The 13580-nt window shown below is 38.8% G+C and overlaps 1 protein-coding gene across 14 annotated transcripts in view; it reads left to right on the forward strand.

Moving 5' to 3' along the window:
- Positions 1-13580, forward strand: part of PARD3B (par-3 family cell polarity regulator beta) — a 1164360-nt gene that overhangs the window by 607594 nt on the left and 543186 nt on the right. The gene's annotated exons all lie outside the window — the stretch shown is intronic.

Here is a 13580-nt window from a genome sequence, read left to right on the forward strand (position 1 = left end):
TGCAGACTGGCAGAGGAGTGTGCCTGTACTGGCATTAGTGAAATGCATGTGCAAATGAAAAAATATTCCTTTAATAATATGTTCTTTTATCTGTACACTCTCCTAACCAAGCCTGGAATTTGTGTAGCTTTGCTTCATTGCATAAGGTACATTTACTGGAATCAAACCTGATTGAAATATATTTCAACCATAAGAAAAACAGTTAAGCTAGAAATTTTTGTAATTGCTGAATTATCCCAACTCCCTCAAGTCTTTTTATATTTGCCAGCTGTAGGTGATGGTTTGTAGTTACAAATGAAACCCTAGTGCCATCAAACTGTCCATTTGGGCAGATTTGTATTCTAAATATTTGAGAAGGTGCTATAGTTTCAAGAGAGAGAGTAAATGGAAGAGAAGCAGGTATTTATAATGCCTTTGATCTTCTTTTATGATGAGAGCATGATCTGAAGCAGACCTTCATGGGAGAATGTGCTGTATTGTTCAAGATCTTCACCTTTTCATGAGTAAACAGCACTGTCTTAGTGTACCTAAGCATTGGACTCAAGAAGTTTTGATGGATTCAATGATACAGAAAGCTAGGGGGAAATTAGCTGTAACTAAGCTGTGGAAGTAATCCAATTATAAACTGAAAGTGAAAGTCACTCAGTCATGTCCAGCTCTTTGCAACACCATGGACTACACAGTCCATGGAATTCTCCAGGCCAAAATACTGGAGTGGGTAGCCTTTCCCTTTTCCAGGGATCTTCCCAACCTAGGGATCGAACCCAGGTCTCCTGCATTGCAGGCAGATTCTTTAAGCTGAGCTACAGTTCAGTTCATTTCAGTCGCTCAGTTGTGTCCGACTCTTTGCGACCCCATGAATCGCAGCACGCCAGGCCTCCCTGTTCATCACCAACTCCCAGAGTTCATTCAGACTCACGTCCATCGAGTTGGTGATGCCATCCAGCCATCTCATCCTCTGTCGTCCCCTTCTCCTCCTGCCCCCAATCCCTCCCAGCATCAGAGTCTTTTCCAATGAGTCAACCCTTTGCATGAGGTGGCCAAAGTACTGGAGTTTCAGCTTTAGCATCATTCCTTCCAAAGAAATCCCAGGGCTGATCTCCTTCAGAATGGACTGGTTGGATCTCCTTGCAGTCCAAGGGACTCTCAAGAGTCTTCTCCAACACCACAGTTCAAAAGCATCAATTCTTCTGCACTCAGCTTTCTTTATAGTCCAACTCTCACATCCATACATGACTACTGGAAAAACCGTAGCCTTGACTAGATGAACCTTCATTGGCAAAGTAATATCTCTGCTTTTTAATATGCTATCTAGGTTGGTCATAACTTTCCTTCCAAGGAGTAAGTGTCTTTTAATTTCATGGCTGCAGTCACCATCTGCAGTGATTTTGGAGCCCCAAAAAATAAAGTCTGACACTGTTTCCACTGTTTCCCCATCCATTTCCCATGAAATGATGGGACCAGATGCCATGATCTTCTTTTTCTGAATGTTGAGCTTTAAGCCAACTTTTTCACTCTCCTCTTTCCACTTTCATCAAGAGGCTTTTTAGTTCCTGTACACTTTCTGCCATAAGGGTGGTGTCATCTGCATATCTGAGGTTATTGATATTTCTCCTGGCAATCTTGATTCCAGCTTGTGCTTCTTCCAGCCCAGCATTTCTCATGATGTACTCTGCATATAAGTTAAGGGAAGCCCAATTATAAACTGAAGCGGTCATTATAATCATATTTGTGTCAGTCTTGTATTTGAAATATATATATATTTCAAATATATATATATATATTTCAAATATATATATATATTTCAAATATATATATATTTCAAATATATATATATTTCAAATATATATATATATTTGCACATATATATATATATGTGCAAATATATATATGCTTGTGTGTGTTTTCCAGATTTCTTTTTATCACTTTTGGAATGTGTTATTTAAGTTTGAGTAAGAAACAGTGGATCTCAAAACAGCTGTTGCAGGATTTCCTTGTTGAACTTCTGAACTTTCACAGTTCTAAAGTTTTTAAAGCAGCCTTTTCAATGAAGATATTTGCTTGGGAAGCAGCACAGCCATAGGTGTTGGTGTTAGGTTGAAAAGTCAACAAATGCTGATCTTGACATCAGTAATGAGTTTCCTTTTTGATACCTAAATAAGGCTGATCAACCTGGTTGTCAACTCAGATCTCACAAACAGAACACAATTCCTCTCCTCCTCCCACTTTTTTTTTTTTTTTTTAAGTATAATAGTGTGTTTTAACTGCCTGATATCAGGTTTAGTCAAGGTCACCATATAGTTTTCTAAAATAACAAACAAAACACAAACGAACAATAACAACAAAATCTCAGCAGGTAAAATGTGTAAGTTATGCATTAAAAAAAGATTTTTTTTAAACTATCTTCTCAAATCTAAGTCAAAATCCTGGAAAATCTTAACAATGAACTCTTAATTCTGCTAGTTGTTAATGGTAAGGAGGAAAGGGAATAGCCAGGAAAAAAATCATAGATGAAGATAAAGAGAATGAGGCATGGAGGGAGCATTTTAGTTTTATTTTAAGTAGATTTTTACCTCATGTCATATATTTGTCCCCTGAAAGTTATTCAGAATCGGTATGTGAAGAAAGTAGGTAATGTCTCCTTGAGGGTTGCTTCACAAGGGAAGCTTTCCAAATAAATTTGTTCACCCCTTATTTTATCTGTTGAAATTTTTTTTTTATTTTTCTTCAGTGAGGACTACTTGCTGTCCCTTTACTAAGTTATGGGATATTTTGTACCTGGAATAGACCTTAGAAATCTTCTTATCTTTGTTTTACAGATAATAAAGGAGAGGGCCAGGAGATTAGGTGACATCACCAGTCAAAACTATGAGAGAACTTCTGTTGGAACCTTCTCCATTGTTCTCCTTCTGTCTCCTTTGTTTCAGAGCAAAGCTTAATTTTACTATAATACATTAATTTGGTCTGTCTTACTTTTATTAAAACCAGGCAGTATCTCTTGAACACAAGCCAGATGAGGAGAAGGTGTGACTAACTCTGCATGTGTGGAGAGTCAATGGGAATGCACCCATGCAGTGCGTCATCTCATGTACCACAACTGCATGAGACTGTCAGCTGGAATATCACTGACTTCCGGTGTACTGTATTCACTCAGGCTTCCCAGGTGGTACTAGTGGTAAGCCGCCTGCCAATGCAGGAGACGGAGGAGACTCAGGTTCCATCCCTGGGTCGGGAAGATGCCCTTGAGGCAGGCACAGCAACCCCCTTCAGTATTCTTGCATGGAGAATCCCATGGACAGAAGAGACTGATGGGCTAAGTCCGTGGGGTCACAAAGAGTTGGACACTACTGAAGCGACTTAGCACATCATTGTGTTGTACAAAATCCAGAATTGTTTAAACTCAGTCTAGTGTTTACCCTATAAGCATTACGGTAACTCCTGTTGTTTAGCAGTGAGTGTATATATATGTATATGTGTGCACATGTACCTCAGAAGCCAAAGCTTTGAGATTAGTTAGTAGATTGATCTACTTTAATTGTGTTCTCAAAAAATAACTTTATCCTGAAATGCAGTTATTAGAGCTCATCTCTAGATTAATGAAATGCTTGACAGTTTTTCACATAAATCCTTTTTTTAAGCTTCATAATATTGTTTGCTCACAACATTTATCTAAAATCAGCAGCAAAGAGACATCACAAGGTAAATATGTTTAGCATGCTTGCCTACAAACTTCAATCTTAGGACATGCGAGTTCTAAATATTCTTGGTTCTTTTTTTGACCCTTAGTTTCACTTTGAACAAGACATTAAGCTTTTTCCCCTTCAATATGCCCACGTATAGAATTGGATAGGAATGCCTACAAATTATTTAGGGTTGTCGTGAATATGCCTCTGGTTATACAGAAAATGTTGTGAGATCTTTGAAAGATGGGTGAAGTATATCCAAGATAGTATTAGTCATTGAAACAAAAAAGGAAAAAAAAAAATACTAAGAGCAGCATTCATAAGTCAACAACTGTTTACCATGGTACACAGAAAGAGCACTGAATTAAGAATCAAGAATCCTGGATTCTGCCTCTACCCTTAGCACAGTTAAGTTGAAATGCTTGCCACTTCACCCTTCTGGGTCTCAGTTTCTTAGCTGTAAAACGAGTGGACTAGACTAACCTTTCAGCACCATTCTTTCCAGGGCTTTCTTAATGTTGTCTAGGATTTCTGAAGATCTACACTACTTACTATAACACAGTGCCAATTTCTATTAATATGCATATATATGGATATACAATCTAATATACATTATATATAATATTTGCATTTGTTTTATATATAGAATGAATAAACACATGTATTATTTATATGAAAAATTGCAGGTATATTAAATTGCTAGAACTGAAATATTTTGGGGTGGGATCTATGAAGCCAGCTGAGATATTTCCCATGGCAAGGCATTGCCTAAGGCCTGAAGAAAATGGATTAGGTCAAGCTTCAGTAACGGTGTTTGACTACCAAAATGCATGTTCATCTCATATGTGTGCGTATCAAATACAACTTGTTTTTACTCTAGCACAGATATTCTTGTTCTAAAAAGTCAAAACAAATATTCTGAAATTATGCCCAGAATTTTAATTTTAAAATTTACATGATGTTTATGTATGAGCACCAGGCACGTAACCTGGCATTCAAATCGTCTCTGTATAATTTTTCTATTACTCTCTAAATTTCATGTGCAATTTCAAAAGAAACTTGCAGTTGGCTTTTCAGAATGCAAATCTTGTTATAAAATACACCTGAGCTTTGGAAACATAGCTTCTGGAAACTCGGGCTTCCCTGGTGGCTCAGAGGTTAAAGCATCTGCCTGCAATGTGGGAGACCCAGGTTCTATCCCTGGGTCGGGAAGATCCCCTGGAGAAGGAAATGGCAACCCACTCCAGTATTCTTGCCTGGAGAATCCCCTGGATGGAGGAGCCTGGTAGACTACAGTCCACGGGGTTGCAGAGTCGGACACGACTGAGCGACTTCACTTCACTTGGAAACATAACTGCAGTTAAAATTTTGTGGGCAAATGGTTTCATATGTGGCTAAAATGCATGGCTGCTGCTGCTGCTAAGTTGCTTCAGTCGTGTCCAACTCTGTGCGACCCCATAGAAGGCAGCCCACCAGGCTCCCCCGTCCCTGGGATTCTCCAGGCAAGAACACTGGAGTGGGTTGCCATTTCCTTCTCCAATGCATGAGAGTGAAAAGTGAAAGTGAACTCGCTCAGTCATGTCCGACTCTTAGCGACCCCATGAACTGCACCCTACCAGTCTCCTCCATCCATGGGATTTTCCAGGCAAGAGTACTGAAGTGGGGTGCCATTGCCTTCTCCGTAATGCATGGAGGGGGGGCAAAAATCAAGGCCATATATTTTCACCTGTAAGTCAAAGGAAGCTATCTATAGATTATGAGACATCTCTTTCAGTTCTCATCTGAGAGATGAAAAACTGAGCTATAAAGCTGTTTTTAATTTTGTTTTATAGCTGCAGTTGACTAGGGAGAAGCGATGAGAATGTGGGTAACGTTTTCTTCCAAAAAGTTTTATCAAGAGTGTTAAGTTTATTTGGAGATGTATATCTTAATGAGGCTACATCATGAATACACTTTCCTGTATGAAATCAGTGATTTATGCCCACCATGAACTGCGAAAGGATAGCCTGGTGCCAACACCAGGATCACCCTGGAGAGAGGAGTGTCCCGCCTGGTACATGGCCCCCTCCACACAGCCCGTAAGCACTCGCCATCGTGAGCACTGGCGCTAACTAAAGTAAACACCTTTACTTTCCAGCTGCTGCTAATTGGTTTGGGAATATTTATGTAAGTGTTGATTTTAAAGTTAAAAATAGCACAGTGATGTTTAAATCCAGCTCATTCTGGCTGTCAGAAATGCTGCTGTGATCCTGAAAGTGTTGCTAAAAATATTCGCTTTTTTAAAATTGTACTAATTAAACTTGTCTGTTGTGAGAGCCACATACGATAGGTTCCCTGCTCTGATAGTCAAAGAGGTAAAGGACAAACTTCTTAAAGGTCTTTGCCTGGCTAGCAAGACAAAACCTCCTGCTAAACTGTATTAGGGAGCAAAGGATTGTAATGCGAACAAAAGAAAGAGATCGGATAAATTTCAACATGGCTTTATTCCTTTATAATGCCACTGATCGTATCTATTTTAACATTAAAATAAATATTATAATCATTTTACCAGTAAGATTAAGGGTAGAGCTTCGCAAACCATTGTGTTTTCTGGAGGCAAGTTTGAGGATTTGAAGTCACATAATTAAAATTTCTCAAGCCTGAAGTTGAAGAAATATAGTGGCTATTCAACACTCATTGTTTATTCCCTAGCTCTTCATCATCAAATTATTTTTGCCCCTTTATTTCCAAATTTAAAAGTCATGATTTTACAGATTTGTCTCAAAGTTATTCAAATAAGCTGTGAGAAAAAAAAAATATATATATATATATATATAATTTTCAATTTTAAATGTGTGATTTTGTGATTCTTCATTTCATTATATTATTTAGTATAGGAAAAGTCTAAGTGCTCTTAAATCATTGTTTGTTATTCATTTGGTAAGTAAAAAAAAAAAAAATGACTTTATAGACCCTGTCAAGAAATAAGCTGCCTTTGTCTAAGTCTTGAAGCACTGCACCGCTGTGGTGCTGTTGAAGTCAGTTTGAAACTGGCTTTGTTTCCTTATCGGATGCCCTAAGCATCTGTCTGCTGGCCCCATCTCTAGAGAATATGAAAGAATTCTTCCACTGCAATATGTAGAAATGATTTTGGCAAGTGACAAGCACTGCCTGTTAGTTGAGATGATAAACTATAATTACTACCTTCTTGATAGCTGTGGCCAGGCAGAGTTTTTGCTGCTACTTTTAAAATAGTAGAACTCTTGTCTTAGACATATGTCTGTGAATGTTGTTCTTTAAGTCTGTAGTGATTGATGTGATTGCTATAAAACTGTAGTCAGTTCAGAATTACCCTTGAGCAGATTATCACATTGCAATTGGCCCAATATTGCTTTCAAATTCTAACTGACATTTTCATATACTTGGAGCATTAAGTACTTTGTTGACATAAATAAAACCTTTACTTACTAGCTAAGTAGAACTAGAAAAAAGTCCTTTGAACCTCGCAGAATGTTGATTTGAACCGGAAAATATGCTATTTTCTTACCCTGGCATGGGATCAACAAGAAAATTGTAGTTGGAATAGGAGCAAAGAATCAAAAATAGTTAAAACCATATTACAAACATCCCAGTTTTTTCATTGACATTTTGAGGATATATGTTTATATAGAATTACAAAGCCAAAATGAATATTTATTTTAATAACTGCCACTGTTAACTGTTCATAGATTAGACTTCATTTTAAGATGGTAATACTCTCTAAATTGAGCTACAGATCCAGTGTGATCCTTATCAAAACCCAGCTGGCATTTTTGCAAAAAAAAAAAAAAAAAAAAGATGATGCTCAGGTTCTAAAATTCATATGAAAAGGCAAGACACCCAGAATAGTCAAAACAAACATTTTTTAAAAAGCCAGAATTTAGTACAAAGCTACAATATGCAAGACTATGTAGTACTAACATAGAATACAGATCAATGGGATAAAATTGAGAGTCCAGAAATCAACTGTGCATTTTTGGTCAAATGAGTTTTGATAAGGGCATTAATACAGCTAATGCTGGCATAACTTAATATCTGCATGCAAAGAAGAAATTGTATTCCCTACCTCACACCATGTACGAAAATTAACTCAAAATAGTAATAGACCTAAATACAAGAGCTAACACTATACAACTCTTAGGAAAAACAGGAATAAATCTTTGTGACCTTGAATTAGGCACTATTTCTTAGATACAACACCAAACACAGTAACAGAAAAAAACGTAAATCACACTTCATTACAATTCTAAACTTTGGTGCTTCAAAGGGGCGATCAAGAAAGTGAAGTCAGAGACCATAGAATAGGAGAAATTTTGGATATCTGGCTTCCCTGGTGGGTCAAATGGTAAAGAATCAGCCTGCAATGGCAGGAGACCCAGATTCCATCACTGGGTTGGGAAGATCCCCTGGAGAAGGGAATAGCAACCCACTCGGATATTCTTGCCTGGAAAATTCCATGGACAGAGGAGCCTGGTGACCTACAGTCCATGGGGTTGCAAAGAATCAGACACAACTGAGTGACTAATATTTCACTTTTGCTTTCTTTTCAAGGAATTTGTACACAGAATATTTAGAAAAATCTTACAATTCAACAATAAATATACAAATAACTAGGCATTTCCTCAAAGAAGATACACAAATGTCTTACAGTCACATGCAAAGATGCTCACCATCGTTTATCATTAGGGAAATGAAAATCATTAGTTTTTAGGTATACACAAACAAAAACTTCAACACCCACTATGATGGCTAATTTTTGTTTAAAGAAAAGCAACGAGTGTTGGCAAGGATTTGGAGAATTTGGAACCCTCAGATATTACTGATGGGAATCCAAAATTGTGCAGATATTTTAGAAATACTATAGCTGTCCTCAAAATGTTAAGCATTTAGTTACTATCTGACCCAGCAATTCCACTCCTCAGTATATACCTGAGAGAAATGAAACATATCGGCATACACAAGAACTTCTCATTCTTAGCATTATTTCAGAGTTGAACACTATTTCAAATGGTCACAGCAACATAATTCATAATCATAAGCAAGTGTGGAAACAACTGAAATCAATTCAGTTCAATCACTCCGTGTGTCTGACTCTTTGCCACCCCATGGACTGCAGCATGCCAGGCTTCCCTGTCCATCACCAATTCCTAGAGCTTGCTCAAACTCATGTCCATCCAGTTGGTGATGCCATCCAACCATCTCATCTTCTGTCATCCCCTACTTCTCCTGCCTTCAATCTTTCCTAGAATCAGCATCTTTTCCAATGAGTCAGTTCTTTGCATCAGGTGGCCAAAGTACCGGAGCTTCAGCTTCAGCATCAGTCCTTCCAATGAATATTCAGGACTGATTTCCTTTAGGATGGGCTGGTTTGATCTCCTTGTAGTCCGAGGAACTCTCAGGAGTCTTTTCCAACACCACAGTTCAAAAGCATCAATTCTTCGGCCCTCAGCTTTCTTTATAGTCCAGCTCTCACTACTGGAAGAACAATAGCTTTGACTATATGGACCTTTGTTGGCAAAGTAATGTCTCTACTTTTTAATACGCTGTCTAGGTTGGTCATAGCTTTTCTTCCAAGGAGCAAGCGTCTTTTAATTTCATGGCTGCAGTCACCATCTACAGTGAGTTTGGAGCCGGAAAAAATAGTCTCTCACTGTTTCTATAGTTTCCTCATCTATTTGCTCTGAAGTGATGGGACTGGATACCATGATCTTAGTTTTGTGAATGTTGAGTTTTAAGCTAGCTTTTTCACTTCCCTCTTTCACCATCATCAAGAGTCTCTTTAGTTCTTCTTTGCTTTCTGCCATAAGGGTGGTGTCATCTGCATATCTGAGGTTATTGCTATTTCTCCCAGCAATCTTGATTCCAGCTTGTGCTTCATCCAGACCAGAATTTTGCATGATTTACTCTGCATATAAGTTAAATAAGCAGGGTGACAATATACAGACTTGACGTACTCCTTTCCCGATATGGAACCAATCTGTTATTCCATGTCCACTTCTAGCTGTTGCTTCTTGACCTGCATACAGATTTCTCAGGAGGCAGGTAAGGTGGTCTGGTATTCCCATCTCTTGAAGAATTTTCCACAGTTTGTTGTGATCCACACAGTCAAAGGCTTTGGCATAGTCAATAAAGCATATGTTTTTCTGGAACTCTCTTGCTTTTTTGATGATCCAACAGGTGTTGGCAATGTGATCTCTGGTTTCTCTGCCTTTTCTAAATCCACCTTGAACATCTGAAAGTTCATGGTTCACATACTTTTGAAGACTGGCTTGGAGAATTTTGAGCATTGCTTTGCTAGCATGAGAGATGAGTGCAACTCAAATGCCCATCGAGTAATGAATGAGTAAACAGAATGTGCTATATACATACAGTGGAATATTACTTAACCAAAAAAGGGGATGAAATATTGATACATGCCGCAACATGGGAGGGTCTTAAGGACATCATGATAAATGATAGAAGCCACATATCTTATGATAATGTTTATAAAAAATTGTTCAGAACTGGTAAATCCTTAGTGACAGACAGTAGCTTAATGATTGCAATGGGCAAGCAGGAACGATGCGCCATTCTGGCTAATGAGTATGAGGTTATTTTGTGGAATTTTGAAATTACTCTAAAATAGATATTGGCGATGGTTGCAAAACTCTGTGAATAAGTTTAAAAGGACTGGATTGTACTATTTTAAAAGGGTGAATTTAATGTTATGTACGTCATATCTTAATAAAGCTTTTATAAAGAAAAAATAAGTGAAAGTGAAAGTGTTAGTTACTTAGTCGTTTCTGCCTCTTTGTGACCCCATGTACTATAACCTACCAGGCTCCTTGGTCCATGGGATTCTCCAGGCAAAAATACTGGAGTGGGTTGCCATTTCCTTCTCCAGGGGATCTTCCCAACCTAGGGATCCAACCCTGGTCTCCCACATGGCAGGCAGATTTTTTATCTTGGCTCTGAAAACTCCAGTCAAGCCTTTGCTGCTGCTGCTGCTGCTGCCGTGTCACTTCAGTCATGTCCGACTCTGTGCAACCCCATAGACGGCAGCCCACCAGGCTCCCCCGTCCCTGGGATTCTCCAGGCAAGAACACCGGAGTGGGTTGCCATTTCCTTCTCCAATGCATGAAAGTGAAAAGTGAAAGTGAAGTCGCTCAGTCGTGTCTGACTCTTCGCAACCCCATGGACTGCAGCCTATGAGGCTCCTCCACCCATGGGATTTCCCAGGCAAGAGTACTGAAGTGGGGTGCCATTGCCTTCTCCACGTCAAGTCTTTAGATGACTGTAATTGCAGCCCAAAGGTCCATCTAGTCAAGGCTATGGTTTTTCCAGGGGTCATGTATGGATGTGAGAGTTGGACTATGAAGAAAGCTGAACACCAAAGAATTGATGCTTTTGAACTGTGGTGTTGGAGAAGACTCTTGAGAGTCCCTTGGACTGCAAGGAGATCCAACCAGTCCATTCTGAAGGAGATCAGCCCTGGGATTTCTTTGGAAGGAATGATGCTGAAGCTGAAACTCCAGTACTTTGGCCACCTCATGCGAAGAGTTGACTCATTGGAAAAGAGTCTGATGCTGGGAGGGATTGGGAGCAGGAGGAGAAGGGGACGACAGAGGATGAGATGGCTGGATGGCATCACTGACTCGATGGACATGAGGGAGGCCTGGCGTGCTGCGATTCATGGGGTCACAAAGAGTCAGACACGACTGAGTGACTGAACTGAACTGAACTGAATTGTGGCCCTGCTGACACCTAAATTCTACCTCAATGAGAGATTCTACCCCAGAACCACCCAGCCAAGTCAATTCTAAGTCTCTGACAGACACTGTGGGAGATACACAGATAACACCACCCATTTGGTAGAAAGCTAAGAAGAACTAAAGAGCCTCTTGATGAAAGTGAAAGAGGAGAGTGAAAAGATAAGCTTAAAACTCAACATTCAGAAAACTAAGATCATGGCATCCAGTGCCATCACTTCATGGCCAATAGATAGGGAAACAACGGAAACAGTGAGAGACTTTTTATTTTTTAGGCTCCAAAAGCACTGCAGATGGTGAATACAGCCATGAAATTAAAGGACACTTACTCCTTGGAAGAAAAGCTATGACAAACCTAGACACTATATTAAAAAGCAGAGACATTACTTTGCCAACAAAGGTATGTCTAGTCAAAGCTATGGTTTTTCCAGTAGTCATGTGTTGATGTGAGAGTTGGACTGTGAAGAAAGCTGAGCGCTGAAGAGTTGATGTGGTATTGGAGAAGACTCTTGAGAGTCCCTTGGACTGCAAGGAGATCCAACCAGTCAATTGAAGGAAATCAATTAAAGGAATTAAAGGAAATTAAATTAAAGTCAATTAAAGTAAATCAGTCCTGAATATTCATTGGAAGGACTGATGCTGAAGCTGAAACTCCAGTACTTTGGTCAGCTGATGTGATGAACTGACTTATTGGAAAAGACCCTGATAGTGGGAAAGATTAAAGGCAGGAGAAGGGGATGACCGAGGATGAGATGGTTGGATGGCATCACTAACTCAATGGATATGAGTTTGAGTCAGCTCTGGGAGTTGGTGATAGACAGGGAAGCCTGGCGTACTGCAGTCCATGGGGTCACAAAGAGTCAGACATGACTGAGTGACTGAACTGAAGTGAACTGATTTTTGAACTTATTGCAGATCGTTAGGAAACTAATATAATGTCATTCAACTTATTTCTTCATTAACATTCACTAAATTAATCCTGTGTATTGTGTGCTTAATATAGAGAGGACTAGATACAGCCTCCACCTTTATAGAGCTCCCTCTTGTGATAGATGAGAAAGTTAATGATTTTGACATAAATGCAGCCATCAAATGTTTTGATATGGGCTCTAGTCATATCAAATGATGATATGATATATTTTATTAAATTTTCTACTCAAGTGTTTTGTAACCTCCCCAATCCAGTGTCGTTTCAATGTAAACATATATCAAGCACTTCATAATAAGGTGAAGGTTTGAAAGCTTTCAGAACCATTCATCTTTTAAGATTTGGTGCCTTCAACTAAAATGTGTCCTTTAACTTTTTGGATTTTTTTTTCCTTTCTTCATGAAGAGGAGAAAGCAAATAAATGTTTAAAAATTTAGTGCAGATCAAATCCTTCACCAAACTCTCAACCCCTAAGTTTGAGATGTTGGTTTTCAATCTAAAAATGAAATACATTAAAAAAAAAAATCAAGTCACAGTGACATACTGCTTGATTTGTGCCTCTATGTCTTGTTTTCTTCCAAATGTTAACCTTATTCCTTTATGTCCAACCTTTTAACTCATCTATTGTGTTTTTTTGATTGAATTGCATTTTTAGACCCATGAACACTCCATGTGATTGTTCACTGAGACTCAAGTCCTTAACACGTGCTATCTGTGGCTGGGATCCTGAAGAGTGGTGTGTCTGCAAAATTACTCTGTTACAGTTCAGTTCCAAAGCCTAACAGAGAACTAATGTCTTACTTAAATGAAATCCTAAAGTGGGCTGGCTTTCTAGAATCTATTCTCTCCTCTATGTAACATCCAATTCAATTTTGCCACCGTCCTGGAGTGCAGGACCTCTCTCACCCTCTTCCTTCTTTGTAGTAGAAGACTGTTTGTGATTTTAGAAGTTAAATGGTTAATTTTAGTTTCTCTGTGCTAAACAGCATCCTCAGAATGAAAGTCTTAAGACAAATGAGAACTCCAGATTTCTTATCCTTCACTTTTCCTGCTATACTTTTGATAGAAGTGACCTTCCTAGGCAACTGTTTTTTTTTTTCATGGATTTTGCTTTTTATTTTGTGCCATTGAGGTGGGTACAAGCAAGTACAGTACATTAAAGCTAATACATCACCCCCTGTCAGTGGCACCTTCCCTTTGGTA

The sequence above is a fragment of the Bubalus kerabau genome, chromosome 3 (genome assembly GCF_029407905.1).
Source record: "Bubalus kerabau isolate K-KA32 ecotype Philippines breed swamp buffalo chromosome 3, PCC_UOA_SB_1v2, whole genome shotgun sequence".
In the NCBI taxonomy this organism is placed as follows: Eukaryota; Metazoa; Chordata; class Mammalia; order Artiodactyla; family Bovidae; genus Bubalus; species Bubalus kerabau.